The sequence below is a fragment of the Dipteris shenzhenensis genome, chromosome 15 (assembly GCF_047967505.1).
Source record: "Dipteris shenzhenensis isolate YYH24624 ecotype China chromosome 15, Dip_SZ_1.0, whole genome shotgun sequence".
Lineage (NCBI taxonomy): Eukaryota > Viridiplantae > Streptophyta > Polypodiopsida > Gleicheniales > Dipteridaceae > Dipteris > Dipteris shenzhenensis.
The window spans coordinates 19,970,040-19,995,168 of record NC_141610.1 but is presented as its reverse complement, the minus strand read 5'-3'; the positions used below and the strand labels follow the sequence as shown (position 1 = coordinate 19,995,168).

The window sequence follows — 25,129 nt, the reverse complement described above, 5'->3', positions numbered from 1 at the left end:
AATATGCCAAAAATGCAGTCATTTTATTTTTCCCAGATCAGATGCCACTTGCTACAGAGGTAAGCAACTGGCTGACCCGAACATTGGCTGGCTCGTTTGTTCGTAAGGTACACTATGCAGCCAAAGGCTTTTTTCAGGTCATTATGGTAGATGAGGTTCACAAGTCAAATAATGCACCGTTATGGTTAAGGCTATCTTTTCATTATATCCGAGATGATAGACTACCTCAAAGGCGACATCTGATTGTGAAGAATAGCTATTTGCAGCATGTTACTTTCAAGGCAATGGTTACTAATGCCTATCAATCTCTGTCTTCTCAGAGCCACTTTGATATTGATAATGCATGGGCTTCTTTTGTTTCCAAAAAGCAAGTTGTAATTAGAGGTTATGGCAAGTCTTACATGAAGACTATGAGGGAAACTATTGCTCAGGCTAAATTACTTGCCAAGACCTCACCGAACTCAGTCACTTTCGTCCTTTGTTCTTGCATGAGCAAACAACACTATGCCAAGCTAAACATTGTCTCCAAATCAATGATCACAGGAAACTTGCCAAATGGGAGACCAGAGCAAGACAAAGAGCTTTCACAGATAAAGACTGTTCTTCCATACAATTTTTTAAAAGCTTGCATCAGAAGAGATTAAAAACAAACATTTGCAGGATGCTTATGCGTGATGGTTCACGGACTACATCACGGTCACAACTTGCTTCTGATTGTGTACATCATTTCTCTCAGCAGTTTGGTTATGCAGATCCTCCTTCACAGCAGGTTTTGTCTGCAAGAAATTTGCTTTGGTAGCATGTTTCTCCTATTATCTCCAATACTCAGGCTTTGGAATTGGAGGAACCTTTTACTGAAAGGGAATTGTAAGATGCAATCAAATCCTGTGGTAGATGGAAATCTCCAGGATGGGATGGTCTTATAGTTGAGTTTTTTTAAAGAATATTGGCCTCTTTTGAAGCATACTTTGTTGCATATGGTGAATTCTACTTGGCAAAATCACAAAATGCTAGACACATGGAAGAGAGGTCTTGTTAAACTCCTTCCAAAAAAGCAACTCTATGAATCCTTGGCTGATTGGAGACCTATCACGCTTATGCCAATCATTTACAAATTTAATACCAAAATGATTGTTGATCGGATAAAAGGCTATTTGCATGATGGATTCCATCATGCGCAATATGGTTTTCTTCCTCATAGATGCATCATAGACAACATTGCTAAGGCCTATGTTGGAATAGAATATGCCAAATATATGCAGCAGGATGTTTTGCTATTGCAAGTTGATATTGCCAAAGTTTTTGATACTGTTCAGTGGGACTTTATTTCACAAACAATGCAAGCCTTGGGATTTGGCACAAAAATGCAATAAGTTATCAATTGGCTATATCAAGATAGTAAAGCTGCCTGCATACTTTCAGGGGATATTTCTACAACCTGGACTCTTGGTTGTTCTGTTCAGCAAGGCTGTCCCCTCAGTGCTTTACTATTTGCCATAGCCACTCATCCAATGCTTCAATATATGGACCACCTTTTGGACACTGGCATGTTGCATGGATTGAAAATTCTTGGCAGCTGTAGAATGATCGCTAAAGCATATGCTGATGATTCTTTCTTTACCAAGAAAAATACTCAAAGCGATCTCTCCTTGATTATGCAGGCTCTTTCATCATATGGCTTAGCTGCTGGTTTTCATGTGAATTTTCAGAAATCCAAGCTATTTCCATTGCATGCTAAAGACTGGTATAGTCTTTTGTGGCCCAGAAATTGTTCCATCTTCTCAATTGATTCGACATCTAGGCTATCCTCTAGGTTGGGGGCTCACTCGTTCTCAACAAACTAATTGGGTGCTCACAAAGCTGAGGAAAAAACTTGAATATTGGAAGCTTGCAACTTGGCCATTACATGTCCGTTTGCGAATAACGCAATCCATTTTGATAGCATACACCCAATTCTATCTGCCCCTCATTATGTTCACTAAGGTAGATCTGGTTTCCTTTATGTCTGCTATCATGGAGATTTTTTGGCGTTCAAAAAATGGCAAGAAAAGTCTCAGATTACTCTCTATGCATCGTCTCTGTTCTCCAAAAATGCACGGGGGTTTGAACATACTCAATATTCAAGTGCATATACTTATTCAGAGGGGGAAAATGATGTTGCAGTTTATGCAAGGGGATCAGCCTTGGGCTTTCATGATCCGCTCTCTTTTGTTGCATATTGATACTTCTGCTTTTGGGCATTGGCAGCCTACATAGTGGGATTTTCTATTTGGCTCTATTCAAGGCAAGATCAGAGACTGCCCTTTTGTCTCTCGTTTGCTTCTTGATTGGAAGCATCTTTTATCCCATTTGGAATGGAATGGCAGGGATTCTTTGTTAGGAAATTCCTTGAGGACTAAGAATATTTATTGGTCCAAAGTATTCCACCCTCCTTTGGCTATACAAGAACCCAAGCGTTCTTACTTAAGATCTTTCAAAGATATTGCTTCTGTGGCAGATATACTTCATGATGATGGCACTCTTTTATCATTTTCTGCAGCTGCTAGCAAGTATGGTTTGGGAGCTCATTATCGTCCTTTATGGCACAAAATTTCAGAAATGCTTCGACCTTTCTTCCCAGTACCTCGTTTGGAACTTCAGGATAGGCTTAAGGATTGGACTCTCCATTCTTCCTCTTCTTCAGCCCGTCCTTTGAAGCTGTCACATATCACAATGCCTTCTTTGTATAAAGTGTTGTAAACTCCGTCTTGGGTTTTTGACAAAGCCAATTCTGTTTGGCATATGGATCCCCCATCAAAGTGGTGGAGAAAGCAGGAATCCAACCTCTACTGTTCAGCTGAAACCTCATGGCATTACCAACCGTGAAACGAAAGAAGGAAATCCCCCTCTCTCGGTGCCCATGATCTATCCATTCCCACTCTCCAGTCCCACTGCAAGCACCTAACAGGTGCACCTCCATATAATCACAACCTCCAGGATCCCAAGGCCAAGAGCAGAGGGTCGAGGTCTAAGTACCACTGCAAGCCCACTCCAAGGTCCACAAAACCAGAAATCCTGACAGGCTGAAAGGCAACCTCAAGAAGAATGCCATCCTTGGATGTAGAAAGTAAACCTCCATCCCCAACATCAAAGACCAGTGCATCTTCCCCGAGACCTCGGAGAGCGATCACCTGTAAAGGAACTGATGTCCTCGAAAAAGCCCCCATCCAAGTGGTGGAAGTAATAGACAGCTCAACTGTCCATTCCATCGGGATGGCTGCATCTATCTGCTGAATCCTGCGTGCTACCCCTCTGAGGTGACTCACGGACTGCAGTCTCTGATCCACAGGTAGGCTGATAAAAGATTTTCAAGTGCCTACTGTGTAGGCGGGGCCTCTCTCCCATTTAGACCACTGCATGTAATGGGAAGTGCCCAGTGGTCTGGCATGCTCGTCAAGAATACTATCATTCCAAATGATCGGCTGCCTATCAATCTCTTCGATGGTAGAAGGTGGAATCCTTCGAAGAGTGTTCCTGAAGCTCCCCCAAGCTTCAGGATGGCAGTCATGAGAGGGGAGGTAGGAGATCTAAGAGGGGCTGATGTGAAAATCCATCGAGGGCTGTCCACCCATTCATCTCCCAAGGTTGGTGTGCAAGCTTGAATGCGTCCAAAAAAGAAATCCTTCCAAGGTTCCTACCCAGGCTTGAGTCCCCTCACCACCACCTTACAAAGCAAAACCCTACACTGCAAGTCCGGGTCAATGACATTAAGGCCCCCTTCACATGTAGGGAGAATAATAGTCTCCCAGGCCACCCTTGCTGCAACATCTACTGTGCCATCAAGTCCACTCCATAAAAATTTTCTGATTGGTCTGATGAGCTGAGTGATGCAATCTCTAGACCGGCACCAGCAAGAACACATGAACCATGAGGTGGCCAAGAGAACCTGATTCACTACCACAACTCTAGATGCAAGGTCGAGTTTGACAGAGCTCCAAAAAAGGAGCTTTTTCCTTATACTTTCTAGTACTGGGGCAAACTGCTGTGCTGGAGAGATGTCCAATCCTACCTGGCATCCCAAATACCTCATAGGAACACCCCTCTAAATCCAATAAAAACCAATGTCAACTCCCCAGCTTGGAGTGTCCTCATCCCTGATCCAAAAGCCAAAGGATTTAAGCCAGTTAATGTGTGCCCCTGCAGCTGAGCAAAAGATATCCAAGGCTGTCCGGAAAGAATCAAGTGATTGCAAGGAGGCCTGAATAAAAATAGCAGTGTCATCAGCCAACTCACAGTCAAAAAGCTCCTGCTCCTGTCTCAAGGGCAGTCTCAGCCCAAAAAGCTCAGCCTGAGATCTAAGGAAGATACTCATAGCTTCTGCCACAAAAAGAAAGAGGAAGGGGGCTAAAGGGTATCCCTGACGAACTGATCTGGAAATCTGAAACCTGTCACCCCTTACCCCTCCAATCAAAACCTGGCTGTGGGCTGATCTGTAAAGGGAGGCCACCCCTCTGATCCAAGCATCTGAAAATCCAAACCGTAGGAAGAGTGCCCTCAAGAGAACCCCAATCTACTCTGTCATAGGCTTTCTCGAAGTCCAAGAGTAAAACTGCTAGCCTCTGTCCACTCTGCATAGCCCAATCTGTGGCTGCCCAAAAGAAAAAGATATTATAAAAAATGCTCCTGCCATGTACAAAGCCTGTCTGAGTATCATGGATGAGATCTGGAAGAAGGGGCTGTAGTCGGATGCTGATCGCCTTAGCAAGGATTTTGTAAAGAGTGCCCAAAAGAGTGATGGGTCTCCAATGGGATAAATTCATGTTGCCACCTTTCGGGATAAGGTGAATGAGTCCCCATATTTCTCAATTGCAGCTCTCCTAACTACTTCCCCCCAGAATTGCAAGCTCCTGCGAGCTTCCCCCTCCCCCTCCGTACCTCTACCTCCCCTAGCCCCTCCTCCTCGCCTCGACCTCTCCCGCCCCTACCTCTCCGCCCTCACCTCCCCTCACCCGCCGCGCCCTCCCTCGCCACCCCCGCCTCACCTCTGCCTCACCCCTGCCCTCCGACCTCACCCCCCCCTCGCACCTCCGCTCACCCCCTCGCACCTCCGTCTCACCCCCTCCCTCACCGCAGCCCCTCCGCCCTCACCCCTCACACCCCGCCTCGCTACGCCCCCCCTCGCTATGCTCACCCCTCGCCGCTCCGTCCCCTCTCCCCTTGCCCTTCCGCTCCACCCCGCCCCGCTACCACTCCGCTCACCCCCCGCCTCCCGTTCCGCCCCCTCACCCCTCGCCTTCCGCCCCCGCCCCCTCTCGCCTCTCCGCCCTTCCGCCCCAACCCCGCCTTCCCCTCCCGCCCTCCGCCCCCGCCCCCCCCCGCCCCTTCGCTCCACCCCGCCCCTCCGTCCCACCCCTTCCCCCCACCCCCCGTCCGCCCTCTCGCCCCACTCCGCCTCTCCCCCGCCCCCGCTTCCGTTCCCGCCTCCCCTTCTCACCCGCTCCCCACCCCCACTCCTCCACCCCGCGCCACCTCCGCTTCCTGTCCTCCCATCCCATTTCCTCCGCCCTCCGCCCTCCATCCTTCCCGCCACAACCAGGTTCCACCTTCCCGTATCTACCCCCCCCTTTTTTGGGTGGCAGCCTCTTCCTCATCGGAAGCCTCGCAGTTTGTCTTGGCGGTATAGCGGCTCCCTGCCCGGAACCAGAGGCCCAGACGGACCCTCCCTCTCCAGATGCCTACCGCGTCATCCTGACAGAGGAACAATCATCTCGGGTTCAGGAGGTTGCCAATGACTTCGCCCTTACCTCTGTTTATGGCAGAGTCATTGGACACTCCCCCTCCAGATCAGCCATCAGGGACTGGCTCCAGTCCACTCTCATGCTAGAGGACGGCCATATTGAGGAGGTGGCCCTTATGGGAAGGGGCATCTTCTGGCTCAAACTCTCCAATGCGAAAGCTGCGAGCAACCTGATTGCTGGCTCCCCCACGTCAGTGGATGGAAAGATTATCATGATAGTCCCGTGGTACCGTGGATTCAGCGCAGCGGATTTCGATGCTCGGTTCCGTATACCTTGCCATCCAGTGACGCTAGTTTTTCCAGGTCTTGCTGCTGAGCTGCGGCCGATTGTCAGGGACCTGGGCTCCCACTTTGGCTAGGTTATGCATGATACTTTCGCCGATGCGGTGACTACGGCAGGAGCCCCCCGAGTCCGTGTGGCTGTGGCGGATCCTGCGACTCTCCCGGCAGTGATCGAGATCGTGACAGATGCCGGCAGCATCACCCAAAGCATGGTAGTCACCGGACAGCCAGGACAGTGTCTGAGGTGTCACGGCTTTGGGCACCTGGCGGCTGTTTGTCCACGCTTCGCCAGCTCTTCTCGGCCTCCCCCGCCCCCCCCTCTCCGCCCCCTCCCCCCCCCTCCGGGCAGCCACGCCAGGAGGAGCAGAGGCAGCCGGAGCCCGGACCAGAGTTAGCTGGCGGCTGGACTGAGGTTAGAAGGAAAGGAGGAAAACAAGAAGATTTCTGATAAAGGCAAGGAGGCAGAGGTTACCCAACCTGCAGCTGCACCTCAGAGACCCGACAGGCAGCCGCCCCAGGGACCTGGGAGAGCATCTTCTTCGGCGGTAGCCCGCCCTCCACAGACTCAGGTCCCCCCCTCCTCCTCTCCCCAGCCTCTTCCCATTCAGCCCCAGCCCATCCCCCAACTGCACCCCATATCTCCCGACCCGCAGCTTCAGCCCCCTCCTCGTCCTCCTCAGTCTTCTCCCCCTCCTTCTCAGCCCCAGTTCCAGTTGCATCCCCATCCCTCCCCCCCCGCCTCTTTCAGCTCTCCCGCAGAGCTAGCTGCACCGACGGTTCCTCAGCCGAGGGCAGCCCCCGCTCCCCCTCCTCCTCCTCCGCTAGTCGCCCCTGAGAAGTCTGAGTGGCCTATTCCCCAGCCTCCTCCCCCTCCCCCTCCGCTGGCAGGACACCATGAGTCTACACCACCGGAGCAGGCTTCTCTGTCCGCTAGCCCCTCAGTGGCAGACTCTGACGAGCCTCAGCTTCAGGAGAGAGAGCTCCCCCGTGACTTTTACAGATCTGGCCCCTGGGACTACTTGGATGTGGCCGACCTCGGGACTTTCCCTGCTTGCCTCGACATCAGTATCTTCCTGCTCCGCAAAGGGGTGGATGGGAAGATAGCCGCCTTGGCCCCTAGGGATGGCCCTAGCTTTGCTTTCACGTTCCTTAGCGACGGCACCGAGACCTGGACAGACGACTCGGTCTGGGAGGCTCTCAAGGAGCAGACGCATGCTCAGGTTTGCTCCTGGATAGGCCCGTCCGGTGGGCAGCTTCTCGAGACTCAGTGGTCCGAGGGTGACGTGCGCCTGCGGTGGCGTTGCGCCGCCAAACGCTTCAGACTGATTGTGATCCTCAGGCCCCCCCTGTCTTGGCCCCTCCCCCAAGATGTCAGAGCCTGGACTCCTCAGAAACTCCGTGCCTTCTACGGGATGTCCACTTCAGAGATCTCGAGCTGGCTCGAGAAAGCTTTCGTTCATGGTACCAAAGGCCTCTCGCCTTTGCTGAAGGTGTTGAAGGACGGGCAGGACGACCCCGCTTCCCCCTCCAAACCTTCCCATAAGCGTCAACGCCTCCACTCCGAAATGTTAACTTCCTCTTCGACTTCGACCGCGAGCAGACAGTTGTTCGAAGCCTCCCAGTCCTCACCATGAGCCTACACCTCGTATCCTGGAAAGTGAACGGGTTTCACTCTTCTGGCACCCGTGGTCCTAGGAAGCTCATTTTGAGACAGGAACTTCAGCCAGCAGTGATTGGTCGTTTGGATGTACTTCTGCTCCAGGAGCACAAGCTTTTTGCGGCTCACTCCCGTAGATGCGAGAAGATTCTCCCTGGACGCGCTCACACTTATTGGGAGCCCTCGATCGGCGCACTGGGGAGGAGTGGTGGTGTCTGTACTTCCGTGGGCGAGCAGCTAGCCCAGGGAGATTTCGGTCATGGCACGTTGATACCAGGCCGTGCCCTTTGGGTAGGCCTGGAACTGGAGGGCTCCAGAGTTGGAATCCTCAACATTTATGCTCCCACAGATCTCCGTTGTAGAGCCACCTTCTGGAGGACACTTACAAGGATTCTCCCAGACATGGATTCCTGGATTGTTGGAGGTGACTTCAACAATCTGGAGACCTTGGAGGACCAGCAGGGCAGAGGACCGGAGTTTACAGGTATGTCTCAGGCAGAGCAGTCCGCTTGGGACTCTTTTATCTTTGCGACAGGAGGAAGAGACAGTTGGCGAGACCCATCCTTCCGGCGTTGGCACGGGAGCTTGGACTTCTCGTGGGGCTTCCACAGGGAAGGAGGCAGACTCCTGGAGAGGCTGGATAGATTTTATGTTAGTGATTGGGCCATCAGCAGAGGCGGTCAGGCGGGTATAGTTCCAGGGACGACACTTTCCGACCATGCGCCTGTGCTCTTATCAGTAGACTCGGCATCTCAAGCCCTTCCCCCCGCTCATGCCGGATTCCCGACTCCATTTTCTCGAGGGAGGACGTGCGCAGCAATATATGCAGTCTTTGGGACAAAGACTGGGGCGAGTGCGTGGATCTCGTTGATTCGGTGGCGCAAGCTTTGCAGGAGTCCAGCCAGATCTGCCAGCTCGCCGCCCTACAGGTTCGACAGGATTGGTGGGGTAGAGAGAGAGCTCTTCGGAGGGACCTTGCCTCCATTCAGCAACTCCAGCAGGCATCCCCGGGCTCGGAGGAGCTTCGGATCCAGGCCCTTCGAGCCAGAGCCCTTCTTGAGGAGACACTCCAGCGTCGCTCAGAGTTTTCCTATCACGCCTCTCTCTCCTCCTGGGCCCGGAAGGGTGACCGGATGTGCAGGGAGTTCTTCAGGACGCATGGCCAGAGAGCTGCAGGTGATCAGCTTCGGAGTCTCAGGACAACGGAGGGACACATCGTTACGGATCCGGGAGAGGTCTTGGGGTTGGCCACTGACTTCTACAGGACCCTTTTCCAGCAGGAGCCGCTTGCCCCTCGTACTCGACGTGCCCGTGAGGAGGTGTGGAGGCACATTCCATCCCTGGTCCAGCCTAGCATGCAGGCGATGTTGTTGGCACCGTTCACCACGGATGAGATGCTGGAGGCCTTGATGGCCATCGATGGACAGAAATGCCCAGGTGAGGATGGGCTATCCCGAGCATTCTTCACCTCCTTCTAGGACCAGATCCATCAGCCCCTCCTAGCAGCTCTTTAGAGGATTTTCAGCAGCGGTTATATGCCAGAGAGCCTCTCCTCGGGACTGATTTGCCTCATCCCGAAGGGAGGAGATAGACAGGAGATCCGTCAGTGGCGCCCAATCACTCTCCTTACCACTGCCTACAAAATCCTTGCCAAGATGATCAACGCCAGAGTTCGGCCTCTACTCCCAGACCTCATTCATGACACTCAGACAGGCTTTGTCCAAGATCGCAGTATCCTGGATAATGTCTTCACCTTTTCAGAGGCGGCGGAGTGGGCTCAACACAGCGGATCACACCTTGCCATCCTACTTCTCGACTTTGAGAAGGCCTACGATCGAGTGGACTGGTCCTTTCTGGAGGGGACTCTGGAGCGGCTAGGTTTCCCAGCAGGTTGGATTCAGGGTATTTCAGCTTTGTACAGGACAGCTTCTAGCAAAGTCATCATTGGAGGCAGGATGGGTGAGCGTTTTGGCTTGGAGAGATCAATGCATCAGGGCTGCCCCCTTGCTCCTTACCTGTTTCTCTTCTTCGCCGAGGCTATGACTTACTACCTTCGGGCGAGGTCTACAGGGATCAGGGGTGTTCGCCTTCCACTCCAGGAGGACACGGAGCTCATGGACTCGGAGTACGCGGATGACACAGCCCTGTATGTCCAGGACGATGAGATGATGCTGGAGAGGGTGAGGATGGCCCTGGAGGTCTTCTGTTCGGCTACTGGTGCGAAAATCAACTGGAACAAATCAGTTGGTTTTCTCATAGACCCCGGGGCGTGTTCTCAATGGGGGAGGTTTTTGGGTTTCAGGTGGATCCCACGGGGACAGACAGCTAGATACCTTGGTTTTCAGGTCGGCCTGGACATCACGCCAGCTCAGCAGTTTCTCCCGGTGCTAGATTCCATCCGACGGAAGCTGGCCTTCTGGAGCACTGCTAAGCTTTCCCTTGCAAGTCGTGCCCTGGTAGTCAACCAAGTCCTCCTAGCCACGGCTTGGTATGTGGCTTCCTGTTGGTGTTTCTCGAGATCCAACGTGGCATAGCTTAGGAGGCTGGTTCGGAACTTCCCTTGGTCCGGGGAGGATGGCCTCCGAGATACCAGAGCCAGGGTTGCTTGGCAGACAGTCATTCTTCCGCAGGCTGAGGGTGGCCTGGGGGTCATCGATCCAGAGCTTCAGAGTCAGGCCTTGTTAGGCAAGCTAGTCATCCGCGGTTTGACCCCGGGGGGGCAGACGTGGAAGATGCTACTTCAGCAGGGGGTCAGTTCTTGTGTCCCGCGCCGAGGTGGAGAGTGGCTCCCGTCCCTCAGGTGGATCTTCACTTCCGCCCCGCTCACTCAGCCTCGTTCCCCACTCGTTCGTAGCCTCCTCATGGTTTGGAGGCGGCTCCGCCTCAGTCTCATTCAGTCCCCTCCTAGCTGTCAGGAGGAGATCGATCGCCAGCCGCTTATCTGGAATGATCAGGTCAGAGATGCCGAGGGCCTTCAGTTGGGGGAGAGATCACATATCAGGTGGGATGGCTGGATGAGGGGGCCAGCCCGGTCCCTTCAAGTTTGGAGGGACACGTATAGACATTTGGAGACGGCTGATCTCGCAGACGCAGCTGGAGGTGCACGTGGAGCCTAGGCGAGACGCACGGAGATCGACGGCGCGATCCCAGCTGATTGGTTGGTTCCACCTGAGCCTCAGATCCTCATGCCTGGTGACGACCGTTGGCTGGGACAGTTCACCCCCCGTGGCATCCCACTGGTGGTCACAGGACGTATGGACGACTCCTCTATTTCCTTCTTCGCGGTTATGGGGGATAGACGACTCAGGAGAGAGGATGCGCTCATCGACCCCCTACTCCCATGGCAGAGGGTTCGGGTCGTAGGCCTTTTGGGGAAGGTCTGGCGTACCGATCCTAGCATTGAGCAGGATCAGATGCAGCTTTGGCGACTCTGGCTCTGGGAGGGGCGGGCCTTGTCAGAGCTTGATTGGGACCCAGGAGAGTGGAGTTGGCCAGAGATTGTGACAGGATAGGGGCCGACCTCCTTCTTTGCCTACAGCACGACTTTGGGCAGGCGAGTTCTTGGGAGGATGCACAGCCGCCCCCCCACCCAGCGGCCCAGCTAGTATGCACAGGGTATTTCTAGGTTCTTTTTGCAGGCCTTCTGGAAGGCCTTGTGGGAGAGCTGGCGGCCGCGGAAGATCTCCTACTTCCTGTGGCTTCTTGCCCACAAAGGTCTTCCAATGGGGAGCTGGTTGCGGCAGATAGCCCAGGACGGACGCTGTCAGATCTGCCATGAGGATGAGGAGTCACCAAAACACTGCCTGTGGAGCTGCACTCGCGCCCAGGAAGTGTGGAGGTGGACTTTCAGGATTCTTACTCACGCAGCACCGGAGCTAGGTTTGATCACTTGGGGCGCGTTCTGTTGGTGCAGCACCGCACCTGGTCTTCATCACTTATTCGAGGCATGCCAACAGGACCCCACTTTCCTTATCACACAGGGGACGTGGGGGCCACTCGAGGGTATCCCGCAGCACCTAGCAGAGGCTAATACAAGAGTTCAAGAGAGGCAGCCAGTTTGGGAGATTATTAGCAGCATCGCAGGGTGGCACATTTGGACCTCGCGCTGCGCGCAGATCCTCGGTGGCACCTCCTTATCGACTGCCCAGATCATGACTGATATTTGGAGCGAGATTATTCATACCATCAGAGGCCAGTGGGACCAGATTCAGGGAGATTCCCGGGCCGGTTGGGAGAAGCGGAGACGCTTCCTTCGGGCCTGGGACACACAGGGCCTCTTCTTCGAGCAGACTTCGCAAGGCCTTCGGTGGCGCTACTCACCACCCCGATGGCTGTTCATTCACACTCGCCTTATCTCTCCGTGAGAGAGTGTTTTATTTTTGTTACCTTTTAGGGCTGTGTCCGATTTGTGAACGCAGCCCGTCAACTACAAGCTGACCTTTTGTATCTTGCTCTCGTAGTAATATAATTAGCACTGTTTTTTCGGGGGGGGGAAAAAAAAAGGTGAATGAGTCCCTCGGAAAGTGAGTCAGTCATCTCGCCCGAGTCCCAAATGCCCTGCAGGGCTGAAGTAATATGATAACCTATCATATCCCAAAAGGCTATAAAAAAAGAGGGAGTAAGACCATCGGAACCAGGGCACTTGCCCTTATGAACGGCAGAAAGAGCAGAGTCTTGAACTCTGTGTTGGTAAAGCGTGCATCAAGTGAGCATAACATCTCTGGGGTGACCAACACAGGTAAACTCTACCAAACTTCATCTCTAGCCACCTCTCTGGCCTGTGAGTTCGGATCTGGGATCCTGATACTGTGAGACCGTCCTCACAGGCCATCAAAAAAAGGCCTATGTACATAATGGGATGAAGATTTCCGACTGCATGCTTGGCACAAAGGGACTCCAAGTTTGGAAAGGATAAACTCGGGGTGCTCCATTGCTACAGCTACGTGGTGAATTTAGATCGAATGGGAGAGAAGGGCTATTGCGGACGCTGTTGATTGTCTTCACGTGAGGGAATTTGTGAGCTTGTGTGCGCTGAGAAGACCTTGGCGCTGGAGATCTCCGGAAATAGCGAGTTGTTTGTAGTTGGCTGAGCATGGCTACCACACAGGCAAGACGGTCGTCGTTTGCACGTGAGCTGATGCAGAGAATGCATGGTCTGGCTGAGATCATATGGAAAGGCTGTTTTTTTTTTCTGATTGAGGAAGCTACGTGGTCGTGCGGGTGACGCTATACATGTGAGCTAAGCTCTCCATGAGAAATGAAGATAGCAGGGCTATTGCTGGAAGTGTCTTCCGTCGGGTTGGTGCATGCTTGGTGATGATTCATGGATAAGGACAGCTTGAGGCATAGCTGTGTATCGTTTTCTGCTAGCTGAAGGATACACAGTTTTCTGCTAGCTGAAGGACTTTGGGCGACAGAGACTCCATGAACTCCGTATGCAAAGAGAAAGAGGGACCAAGGAATTGCAGGCTAAGGCGCAATGGAACGTGACCTTTCATCGATGATGGATGTCCTAAGCGAGCTGGGTAGTGATAGAGAAGGAGAGGAGGTGGCACTGTTGCAGCTTTGTGGGAGTTACAAGCTGTTATCCTTGATGGAAGCTTAGGAGTGTGGGCTGTGGGTTTATAGTATTCTGAGGCTGACTGTTCTCTGAGTTTTGGGGGAAAGTTCAGTTCAGTTCTAAGTTTATCTGTTTCGGGCTATGTAGTCTTTTGGCTCTCTCTAAGTCTGTGTGATCCATGTTCAGTCAGTTTTTGTGGGGGGTTTGTCTCGGTGCCTAATACAAAGACACCTGCTCTGGAACCTGGTTCATAAGCTCATCATCTACGAGCCTACATTGCAGCTGATCCCTATGAAGTCTCAGCTATCTGGCGTGGTGAAGTACATAATTCGTGGTTGTCTTTCCTTTTTTTTCCTTATCACCGCTATGCCTTATAGGGTTAAAATTGAGAATGGTAACCAGACCCATTCACGGTTCTATGTTGTTTCACCGTCCCATGCAGTACTGTTTGCCCGACAGAAACTTCTACAACATGTCGATCTCCGCAAAATAAGCTTTTCAACTTCCTTACAAGGATAGGGAATTGAAAGATGCCATCAGATCTTATGGCAAATGGAATTCTCTAGGCTGGGATGGTCTCATAGTGGTGTCCTTTCCGCATTATTGGGACGTCATTTCTCTTGCCCTTTTGTTTATGGTTAATCGTGCCTGGGAAACTTAGAAAATGCTTGCTAGTTGGAAAAAAGGCTTAATCAAATTATTTCCCAAAAGTGCGAGTCTTTTGCAAATTGGGGGCTATTACTCTCATGCATGTCATTTATAAGATGGTTGCTAAGATAACATTGACTCATATTAAAAGATTTTTGCATGATGGTTTGCACCCTTCCCAATATGGCTTTATTCCTCGCATGAGTATTTTGCAAATATACTCTTAATCATGTCATCTATAGGCCGCTTGCTAAGATGATAGTGACTTATATTAAAGGCTTTTGGCATGACGGTTTGCACCCTGCCCAAAAGGCTTTATTCCTCACAGACATGTTAAAAATAATATTGCAAATGCTTATGTCAGGATTGAATATGCCAAATACATTGAACAAGATGTTAATCTATTGCAAGTGGATATTGCTAAATCCTTTGACATTATACAATAGGACTTCATCTCGCAAACTATGCGAGATTTGGGGAAAAATTGCAAAAAGTGTCATTTATTGTTTATATTGGTCTATATTCATAAGTCTAAGCTTCTTTCTCTTCATATGAAAAACGGGTGCCATATTTTATGGCCATGAGAGATTGTCCCACCCAATCATCTTGTGCGTCGTCTTGGTTACCCCTTGGGATGGATAGCCAGTCTATGTCAACAAATGGATTGGGTGCTTGACAAATTACAGAAGAAGCTAGAATGCTGAAAGTTGGCTACTCGCCATTACATGTTCGCTTACGCATAGTCCAATCAACTCTGGTTGCATACCTACAATTTTATTTGCCATTGATGATGTCTTAAAAAAAGATATCTCTTGTTCCATGTATCATGTTATGGAGCTTTTTTGGCAGTCACTCGTCACATTGACGTAAAGCTCCCTGTAGATCACCTTTGCTCACCTAAGATGCATGAGGGCTTGAATATTCTAAACATCCATATGCATATTCTTGCTCACAAGGGAATATTAATGTGTCAATTCATGCAAGGTGATCAGCCTTGGGGATACATGACGCGACATCTACTTTTACATTTGTCTACATGCAGCCAATGGTCGCTCGCAGCCTACCCATTGGGATTTTCTACTGGGTCACATTGATGGTAAGATGTCCTTTTGCCGCCAACTTGCTATTTGATTGGAAGCAAATACTCTCCCACCTTAAATGGCATGGCCGAGATACTGTTGCAGGAAATTCTTTGCCTGCACAGAGTCTTCATTGGTCCAAAGTGTTCATGCTTCCATTGGCATTATAAGAACTCCGCTGCTCTTATTTTATTTGGTCCAAAGGCATTTGCCTTGTGGGGAATGTGCTTGATGATGCTAAATTCCTCCTATCTTTTCTTGCAGAAGTCAAATAGTTTGGTTTGGCATTATCAGCCTCTTTGGCATGTGTTATCGCAGATGCTTTATGCCTTTCAGCTACTGCCTCCTCTTGAGTCTCTAGACCACCTCAAGGACTAGGCCCTTTTTCCGAAGATCCTGCTTGTCATTCATTGTTGTTAGCAAACATTAGGGTTGCATCTCTATATAGTTGCCTTGTCCTTGGTTTTCTCTTCATGCCAATTGCATCTAGTCTATACCATGATCTTCTTGATGGTGGCGAAAACAATTGAAGCAAATTTGGGCATGCAAACTTCCACTTCAGCAATAGATCTTCTTTTGGCGTGGTCCCATTTGGGCAGCTTTTGGTAGGAGGACACATTGCCCTTGGCACTTGTCACCGACGCTTGTCATTGCATTAAGACTATGCCTCACTTGTTTTGGCGATGCCCAGAATCTGAAGATTTCCTCTTTCTACTTCAGCAACAGCTTCAAGCTCATTTCCCTAGTGCCTATTTTGGCAAGTTATTTTGGTTGTTTGGTATTAGGCAAGGATTTGACCTCTTTTCTCACTAGGTTTGCTATTGGGCACTATGGACTCTATGGAAAGACCGCAATCGTAGGATCTTTTGTGACTTTGATCTAGCCAAATATCATTTCTTTCGGGCATCTTTACGGCTATCCTTCTACAACCGCCTCCAAGCGCGGGATTTAAATTTCTCTGCTTTCTTGTCTTATAATGAGATCTTTTGATGTTGCAATTCATTCTCCCTTTCTTGGGAACTGTTTCTTGTAATATAAATATAAATGATTTCACCCCAAAAAAAAGGTGTATGTGTGTGTCTTTCCCCCCACTCCCCCCCCCCCCCAAAGAAAAAGTATGGTGTATGAGTGTGTGGGGAAAGGGTTTTGTCTCCTATGTGTCTTGACAAGCATAACCTTTGTTCTATCCACATCCACAATTAGGCCAATGTGTTGGCTTTGTCTTTGTTTTTTTTCTCGCAAAAAAAGACTTCTATTAAGTACTTAAAAAAAACCGTTAGAGCAAGCTCCATACGAGATACACCATGCAATGCATGAAAAGCTCAAGAGCCAAAAAGAAAGGATTGAGGCTGATAGTGCCATCTCAATCTGGCAGAAACCTCTCTGAAAAGGGAGACTCCCTCCAAACTCGAAGAAACACAGTCCTCCTAGAAGAGGCTGCCCGTGAAGGGCCCTGCATGCTAGCCCATATGGCTATCAAAGTGTGAATCGTGTCAATCCAAATACCCGTGAACACCTGTGATGGGTGTATCAGGGTGCCATCCAAGGCCTTTGTACATCTGGCTCTCTAAATGTGCCAAGAGGAAATGCTAGCCAAAATCTCCCAAGAGGTGTCCACTGAAGCATGAGAAGCTCTGAAGGGAGAAGGCAGGGCTCTATCACCTACCAACGGGCCGAGAGTGCCCAAGAAGAAGGCTCACCCTCATAAAACACCTAGGGCCTAGTAAGGGATAACCATGCGACCGAGCCCCAAGTCATCAAGAAAGAGGAAGTATGAAAAATGCTGAGTATCCGAGCAACCCCTTTCCAAACAATCCTCGCCTAACTGCAGTTCCAAAGGCAATGTCACACTGACTCCTCTGCAAAATGACAGCGAGAGCAAGTGGGATCAGCCCCAAATCATGATCTCCACAGGTTCACTGCAATCCCTCCATGAATAGAAAGCCAAAAGAAAAGAGTGATCTTCCTATTTCTGAGGATTTTCCAAAGCCTCCTCCAGAAATTCCTATGCAAATCTGCAGTCACGAAGAAGCTATCCCAGTGGGGGGCTCTGGAGGGAATCTAACCCCTACTGCTCAGCTGAAATCTCCTGGCATTACCAACCGTGAAACGAAAGAAAGGAATTCCCCTCTCTCGGTGCCCATGATCTATCCCCTTCCACTCTCCTGGGTCCCACAGCAAGCACCTGATAGGTGCACCTCCATATAACCACAACCTCCAGGATCCCAGGGCCAAGAGCAGAGGGTCGGGGCCTAAGTACCACTAACAGCCCGTTCCATGGTCCACAAAACCAGCAATCCTGATAGGCTGAAAGGCAACCTCTAGAAGAATATCATCCGTGGATCTAGAGAGTATACCTCCATCCCCAACGTCAAAGACCAATGCATCTTCCCCTTGAATAGCGATCACCTGTAGAGGAACTGCTGTCCTCGAAAAAGCTCCCATCCAAGTGGTGGAAGTAAAAGGCATCTCAACTATCCATTGCACTGGGATGGCTGCATCTATCTGCTGAATCCTACGTGCTACCCCTCTGAGGTGACTCACAGACTGTATTCTATGATCCTCAAGTAGCTTGATAAATGCCTTCCAAGTGCCTAATGTAAGTGGGGCCTCTCTCCCATCTAGACCACTGCATGTAATGGGAAGTGCCCAATGGTCTGCCATGCTCATCAATTATACTATCGTTCCAAATGATCGGCTGCCTATCAATCTCTTCGAGGGTAGAGGGCAGAACCCTTTGAAGAGTGTTCCTGAAGCTCCTCCAAGCTTTCAGGATGGCAGTCATGAGAGTAGAGGCAGGAGATTTGAGAGGGACAGACGTAAAAATCTAGCGAGGGCTGTCCACCCAATCATCTCCCAAGGTAGGTGTGCAAGCATGAATGCATCCATAAAAGAAATCCTTCCAAGGTCCCTGCCCAGGCATAAGTACCCTCACCACCACCTTACAAAGCAATGCCCTACTCTGCAAGTCCGGGTCAATGATATTAAGGCCCTCTTCACATGTAGGGAGAATAATGGTCTCCCAAGCCACCCTCACTGCAACATCTGCCGTGCCATCAAGTCCACTCCATAAAAAATTCATGACTGGTCTAATAAGCTGAGTGATGCATGGTTCTAGGATGGGTGAGTCCACATAGCATATGTTTTCATAGTTTATGCAGTCTCTACAACTGTTTATGTAGCCTTTCACCCTACCATCATGTACATCACCAACAATGTACACTTGATTCTCCTCACCATCAACTCATGGGTCCTCAAGAATAGAGTATTTTAGTGCTCGATGATTTAATGAGCATAGAGTCCTCCAATCAGAATATTTGTACTTTGGTCCTCTGTATCGTAGAATAGTTTTTCCAATCTCGATGGTTTTGAGAGAAAATAAGCCAAGGCCAGTAGCTCCAGTAATTATTCAATCACCAATCATGAAGGGAATCTCCCTCACATAGAATTTCTCACGAACTTGCAGTGGTAAGGTAAACGGCCTAAAGTCAATAGTATATTTGCATATCACACATATTTCTCCTTTTCCAATCTTCCATTCTGCTCCAAAAAATGAGCTTTTTCCTTATACTCTCTAGTACTGGGGCAAACTGCTGTGCTCGAGAGATGCCCAAACCTACCTGGCATCCCAAATATCTGACAGGAACACCCCTCTGAATCTAGGAAAAGCCAATGTCAACTCCCTAGCCTGGAGTGTCCTCATCACTGATCCAAAAAACAAAGAATTTATGCCAGTTAATGTGTGCCCTTGCAGCTGCGCAAAAGATATCCAAGGCTCTCTGGAAAGAATCAAGTGACTGCGAAGAGGCCTCAATAAAAATAGCAATGTCATCAGCCAACTCACAGTCAAGAAGCTCCTGCTCCTGTCTCAAGGGCAATCTCAGCCCATAAAGATCAACCTGAGATCTAAGAAAGATACTCATAGCTTCTGCCACAAAAAGAAAGAGGAAGGGGGCTAAAGGGCATCCCTGACGAACTGACCTAGAAATCTGAAACCTGTCACCCCTTGCCACTCCAATCAAAACCTGGCTGTGGGCTGATCTGTAAAGGGAGGCTACCCCTCTAATCCATGCATCTGAAAATTCAAATCGTAGAAGAGTGCCCTCAAGAAAACCCCAATCTACTCTGTCATAGGCTTTCTCAAAGTCCAAGAGTAGAACTGCCAACCTCCGCATGCTCTGCATAGCCCACTCTATGGCTTCCCAAAAGGAAAAGATATTATCAGATATGCTCCTGCCATGCACAAAGCCTGTCTGAGTATCATGGATGAGGTCTGGAAGAAGGGACTGCAATCGGATGCTGATCACCTTGGCAAGAATTTTGTATAGAGTGCCCAAAAGAGTGATGGGTCTCCCCAATGGAATACAAAATTCCTGTTGCCACCTTTCGGGATAAGGTGTATGAGTCCCTCGGTCAGTGAGTCAGGCATCTCACCCGAGTCCCAAATGCCCTGCAGGGCTGAAGTAATATGATCACCTATCATATCCAAAAAGGCTATATAAAAAGATGGAGTAAGACCATCGGAACCAAGACACTTGCCCTTATGAAGGGCGGAGAGAGCAGTCCTTAACTCTATGTTGGTAAAGCATGCATCAAGTGAGCATATCATCTTTGGTGTGAGCAACACAAGCAAACTCTGCCAAACTAGATCTCTATCCACATCCCTGGCCTGTGTGTCAAGATCTGCAGAAAGAAGAGAGGCATAAAAATCTATCTCTAAGTGCATGGCGGTACCCAAATGAGACTGCAAAATGCCGTCAGAGTCAATAAGCTGCCTGACACTCTCTCTACTATGTCTGGGACCAAGTGTAGAGAAAAAGTGTTTATTGACTCTCCCTCCCATCTATATCCAAAAGGACTCCCGTGCATAAAAGGCATACTCTACTCTCTGATCAAGCAATGTCTACAAGTGAGCCCTTGTTGCAACAAGGCGCTCCTGTATCCAAGCATCTGATAGTCGCCTCTGCTCCTCCCTCTCCAAGGCTGCCAACTGCCGGCGGATATCAATCTCCCACCTGAGTACCTCACCTCGCCAAGCACTAGCGACAAAGTGATAAAAGTCGCTAATACTGGCAAGTGTTGTGGCCACATGTGAAGGATCAGCCACCCCCCCTGCAAGTGAGAAACCCACATCTCCAAGATTGCCTCTGTGAGAGTCTCATCTGTGTATAAGGCATCGGGGATCTTGATACTGTGAAACCGTCCTCTCAGATGGGGCTCTAAGACAAAACTACCGAAAAATGGTCGGAGGTGGAAACACCAAGTGCAATGCAAACAGTCCCCCCTCTATCAAGAGCCCAGTCATCCACATAGAATCTGTCAATCTGAGCATGGATAGGCATCTGCACCCTACGGTTTGACCACGAAAACAAAAGTTACTGAGATTGAATATGAAATGCATCATCTGACCAAACATCTCTACCACTGAACTTGAACAAGAAGGCATCCCAAGCTGCTCTCTCGAGGGAATGAATACCACCTTCTCTGCCCCCTTGCTTATCAGATGGTGCCTCTCAACCATGTTGAAGTCACCTCCAATAATCCACGAATCTGCAATGTCAGCCCACGAGAGCAACTCTTTCCAAAAAAGAATACGGTCCCCTGTGTTGTTCGGAGCATAGAGGTTGAGGAAACCAACCTTACGTCCGTCAATCAAAACTAAAATCCACTGGGCCTTGGAGGGGGTGATGGTACCGTGTCCAATGACCAGAGGGAGAATAGAATCTGAAACTGATATGCATGTACCTCCTCTGGTTCCCAAGGCAGGAAGCCAAAAAGTCCGGCCTAAAAGCAACTTACCTGACTTGGAGCAATCTCTAGCATCCAATTTGTGTTCCTAAAGAAAAAGAATGTCTAAGGAACCACCTGACACACCTGGATGGAGCTGATTCCTGATCAACTGTCTGCGACGGCGATGAGGGATACCGCCCAATCCCTGTATGTTCCAATTGGCTATCCTCATCGATAGGAGGAAGCGGGTTGGAATACCTTACCCGACCTGGTGGCGGAAAAAGAACCCTCCATCGGAGCTGACCTCCTACCATACACACGAGGTCCAAGGGGGAAAAAGTCCACAGGTGAGAGAGAGAAAGATCTCTCAATAGGGATGCCGACAACTAGCTCTCCAAAAGTGGAAGATACAAAATCCTCATCTGGGAGGTCAGAGAGGTCCTCAAGAGCGAAAAAGGAGTTCCGCTGAGCCAGACCTGAGGAGGGGGTCTGAAGGATTCCTACCAAAGCAGGGAGAGAATATAAGACCCCCTTCTCTCTATCCACGAAAGGAGGCACCTGTACTAGGTCCTGATCAAGAAGTGCTGCGGACGAGGTGCCAACAACTTGGGCTGCTGAGGGAGGTACAGACTGATCTTGGGGTGGAGTGGAAGAAGGCTCCTGAACACTAGGCTCCAAGGCATTAGCCTCCCGAGGCTCCAAGGAGGTAGCCTCCGAAGCGGTGGAAGTATGATCTGAAGTAGAGGACCTAACCCACCATGGGCCGGAGGTGGTGCGAGGTCCACGAGGGACTCGAGTATCCCTAGGAGGAGGAGGAGCCCGTGTCTGAGGCGGTGCCTGTGGAGTGGTAGGTCCTGCTCCTACTCTCTGTCGTAAGCTAGTACGAGCTGGTTGCATTCTGGGCCTCTTTTTCTTCTTTGGGCAATCTCTGGCGAAGTGCCCCGAGGATCTACAAATCCTGCACTGGTCTTGCCGACCTGCAACCTCAAATCTCTGGTGGAAGAATGACCCATCGCGTCGGTGTAGCATGATGTGGTCATCTGAAATATTAGGGTCTTGGACAATGACCCTAACCCTGGGTACCCCATCCATCTTGACTGCCTCAGCAGCTGAAGAGGGCTCACCAGGAAGAGGAGGGATCTCTGCTACCACACCAAACCTCTCGCCAATAATTGAAAGAAGCCGATGATAAACTGAAGGGAGACCAGGAAACCTGATGAAAACAGAAACTCTCTGCTTATCCTCTTCAACTGGGTCAAAGCAGCCCAGCTGAAAGGGAAACAAAAAGATCCCCCTATAGCCTAGGAATAGAAACCCAGCCTGTAGCAAGTCTCTCGTGACATCCGGGGAATCTAGGCACACCTGAAAGAAACCTCGTCCCAACAAACGAACATCCTTAAGGTGGGGACGAGCTCCTGGGGAAGCACTGCAAGCATCCAATCTCTAGCCTGTGATCTGGAGGGGTGTGAACCAAAGATGTGTGCGAAGAGAGTCGTGGAACACTCATGCTCCAAGTCTTTTTGCAACTGCTGCAGCTCGTCTTTTGAAAATGTGAGGGTTCTCGCGGCCGATGTGTGCGGTAACGGATTGACTGAATGGGAGCCCATTCGTCAATCGAGGTGGGGAAGGCCGACTCAAACACACAAAAAAAACTCCGTCCGCTTTCCTAATGCCCAAGAGACCCCCAAAAAAACGGGGGTACACCTGAAGGGAGAGGGTGAAGGAAGGAGGGAGAGAACACATTGCTGGTCCCCATAGTCCATGAGAGAAGTCAGGAAACCCTTGCTTAAATGGACAATTGTATATGCCATGAGGTGAGCAACATCTCTGCTGCAAAACAAGGACACCCATTGTCTCCTACCATCTTCAGTCTCTGTATTGATGAGCTGGTTTCTTTTGTGAACACACCAAGTGGTTGTTGATCGACCCTGGCACGGATTCTCATGCCTATATTCCTCTACATTGATGACGTGGTGTTCATCTCTAATACAGCCAAGAGACTACAAAGGCATTTGGCAGCTCTACCAACTTATTGTGAGAATGAGACATGAGGTCAACTTGGGTAAAACCAAACAATCTTCAAAAACCAATTAGGCCCAACCTTAGCATGATACTTTCACTTCCAAAAAGGAACCAGGATAGTCTGATCCTATGTATACTTCAGATGCGATTTCAGAAGTCCCAAGTTTAACATGAAACTAGCAACACATGCATGCTTGACTAGAGGTCATTCCTCATTGTCAAGGCAAGAGAGGCAGTGCTTCTAGTCACACTTCGAGCACATGAACACAAAGTCCTTTTCGACTCTCTAGTCCTATACGGAGGGGCCTTAATACATTTGTAGAGAGGATGACTGGGCTCAGTTTGAGAATTACAGGTCAAGTGAGGCACTCCACACATGGTTGTAAGACACGTTAAGACACGACACGTTAGACACGTTCCGGACACGAGTGTCTTAAAGATAAGACACGTAAGACACGTCATTGTGGTTATAATAATAAATATTTATTTAATATATGTATAAGTATACAAATGTACACCTTGCTAGCATAGCTAGCTGCTAGATTCTAGAAGTACAATAAGCTACACTTAAATAATGCAAGAAGAAACAATGCACTTGTACAATGTAGTTAAGAGTCAAGACTTGTCACTCAAGTCTTAAAAGTTAAAGTTAAGACTCACGGCTGAAGAGCTCGCAAGTTTTGAGTACTTAAAGGTTTAAACTAATAATTGAATCTTGTCACATGTGACATGAATGAAAACTGCATCTCGATACATATAATTGAAAGGAAGCTTTTGACTCTCAAGACTCAAATCTCTAAAGATTCATCCTAATCTGAATCTATGAGGTCACTGCCACCGCTAGATCCAAAGTCACCATCAATGATAGCATGGTTAAGTCAAACTCAATGTGTGTTGTTACTCCCCACCCACCAAAAAAAAAAAAAACACACACACACAAGAGTGTCTTAAGGTGTCTTAAGGTAAGACACGTGTCTTAAGTGTCTTAAGTGTCTTATCATAAGACACGAGTGTCTTAACAACCATGACTCCACATGACATTGTCTTGGCCGAGTTCACATGAGACCCCTCCACACAAATGTTTCTTTCCAAATGAGATCCACGCAAGATACCATTGTCTTTGCACTCATAGATACGAGCATATGAGCAGTTATTGATTATTCCGCTCAAAGAAGTGCTGCATTTTTCATACATCAAGTCAACCAACTCAAATCTAGACTCATGAGGTCCACCATTGGTCATAACTCCCACCAACAAGAGATTGCTGACATTTGGGAGGCACCCTGTTCATGACCTTGAGTTTCAAACATGCTCGATTAGTAGGAGGCTAGACATACGAGCACCTACCCCACTCCTAGCACCATAATTTCTGCATCTAGTTGTCAGGCCACACCAGGTTGTCCACGGGTATCACCTGCCCGCACAGATGCCAACATCAAGATGCCTTATATATCCCAAGCAATTAATAAAAGCATTACAGCAATACACACAGCCCATAAATGCTTCACAAAAAGCAAGGGGAGCAGTATAGGCATGCCTTGCAACAACTGATACGACCAGGGATGTAGGATAGCAAATAGACAACAGACGCAGCTGGGAAAGAGTGCAAAGCTAGAGCATACAAACGGGTGGTAAGGAGCCAAAAAAGAAGATTTCTCAGGAACAAATAGCTCGAATTTCAAGAAGCTAAAAAAGAACCCAATAAAAATTTTTCAGAAGCTACATGGAAACAAATATCAGGTGGGGAAAGCACCTCGGAAGATATGATACCATTTGTCAAGGATCTCTACAAAAGAGATGGGGAAGAACATGACAACCATGAAGTCTCTATAAAGGTGACAAATGACAATGCCACAGAAGTCAATCTCAGGAGAGGTCTGAAGAAGTTAGCAAATGGGAAGGCCCCAAACATACTAGGAATAGTGGACACGGGGAGGAGGCAAGACAAAGAGAAGGCTCACCATGCTCACCACACTCATGAATAAAGCTTTAGAGGGGGATTTCCCTAAGAATGGCAGCTCAAAATGATTGTACCGATCCATAAAGAAGGGGACAGGAAGGTGGCAAAAAAATACAGAATCATCATGGTAAGCAGCCTAATGGTCAAACTGTATGGCACCATTATCGAGTAAAAAATCAGCAGATGTGCAGAGGCACAATCTGACTACTAGTGCAGCCACTAGTAAATGGTTATGCTCCAGGAAACATGTTATCATAAGGAGCGACATAGGGTCAAGCATGGCTGTCCCCTCTCACCAACTCTCTTCGGACAGTTCATTGATGAACAGCAAGATTCGATGACAGTACACAGTAGAGAGGGAGTCCAGGTTGCGGGGTCCCCCATACTACTCATTTACGCAGATGATGTAGTTAAA

The 25,129-nt window shown here is 49.3% G+C and overlaps 1 protein-coding gene across 3 annotated transcripts in view; it reads right to left on the bottom strand.

The window, feature by feature from the left end:
- The window catches only part of LOC147893519 (sterol 3-beta-glucosyltransferase UGT80A2-like), a 115,182-nt gene that overhangs the window by 35,799 nt on the left and 54,254 nt on the right, over positions 1–25,129 (bottom strand). The window lies entirely within an intron of this gene.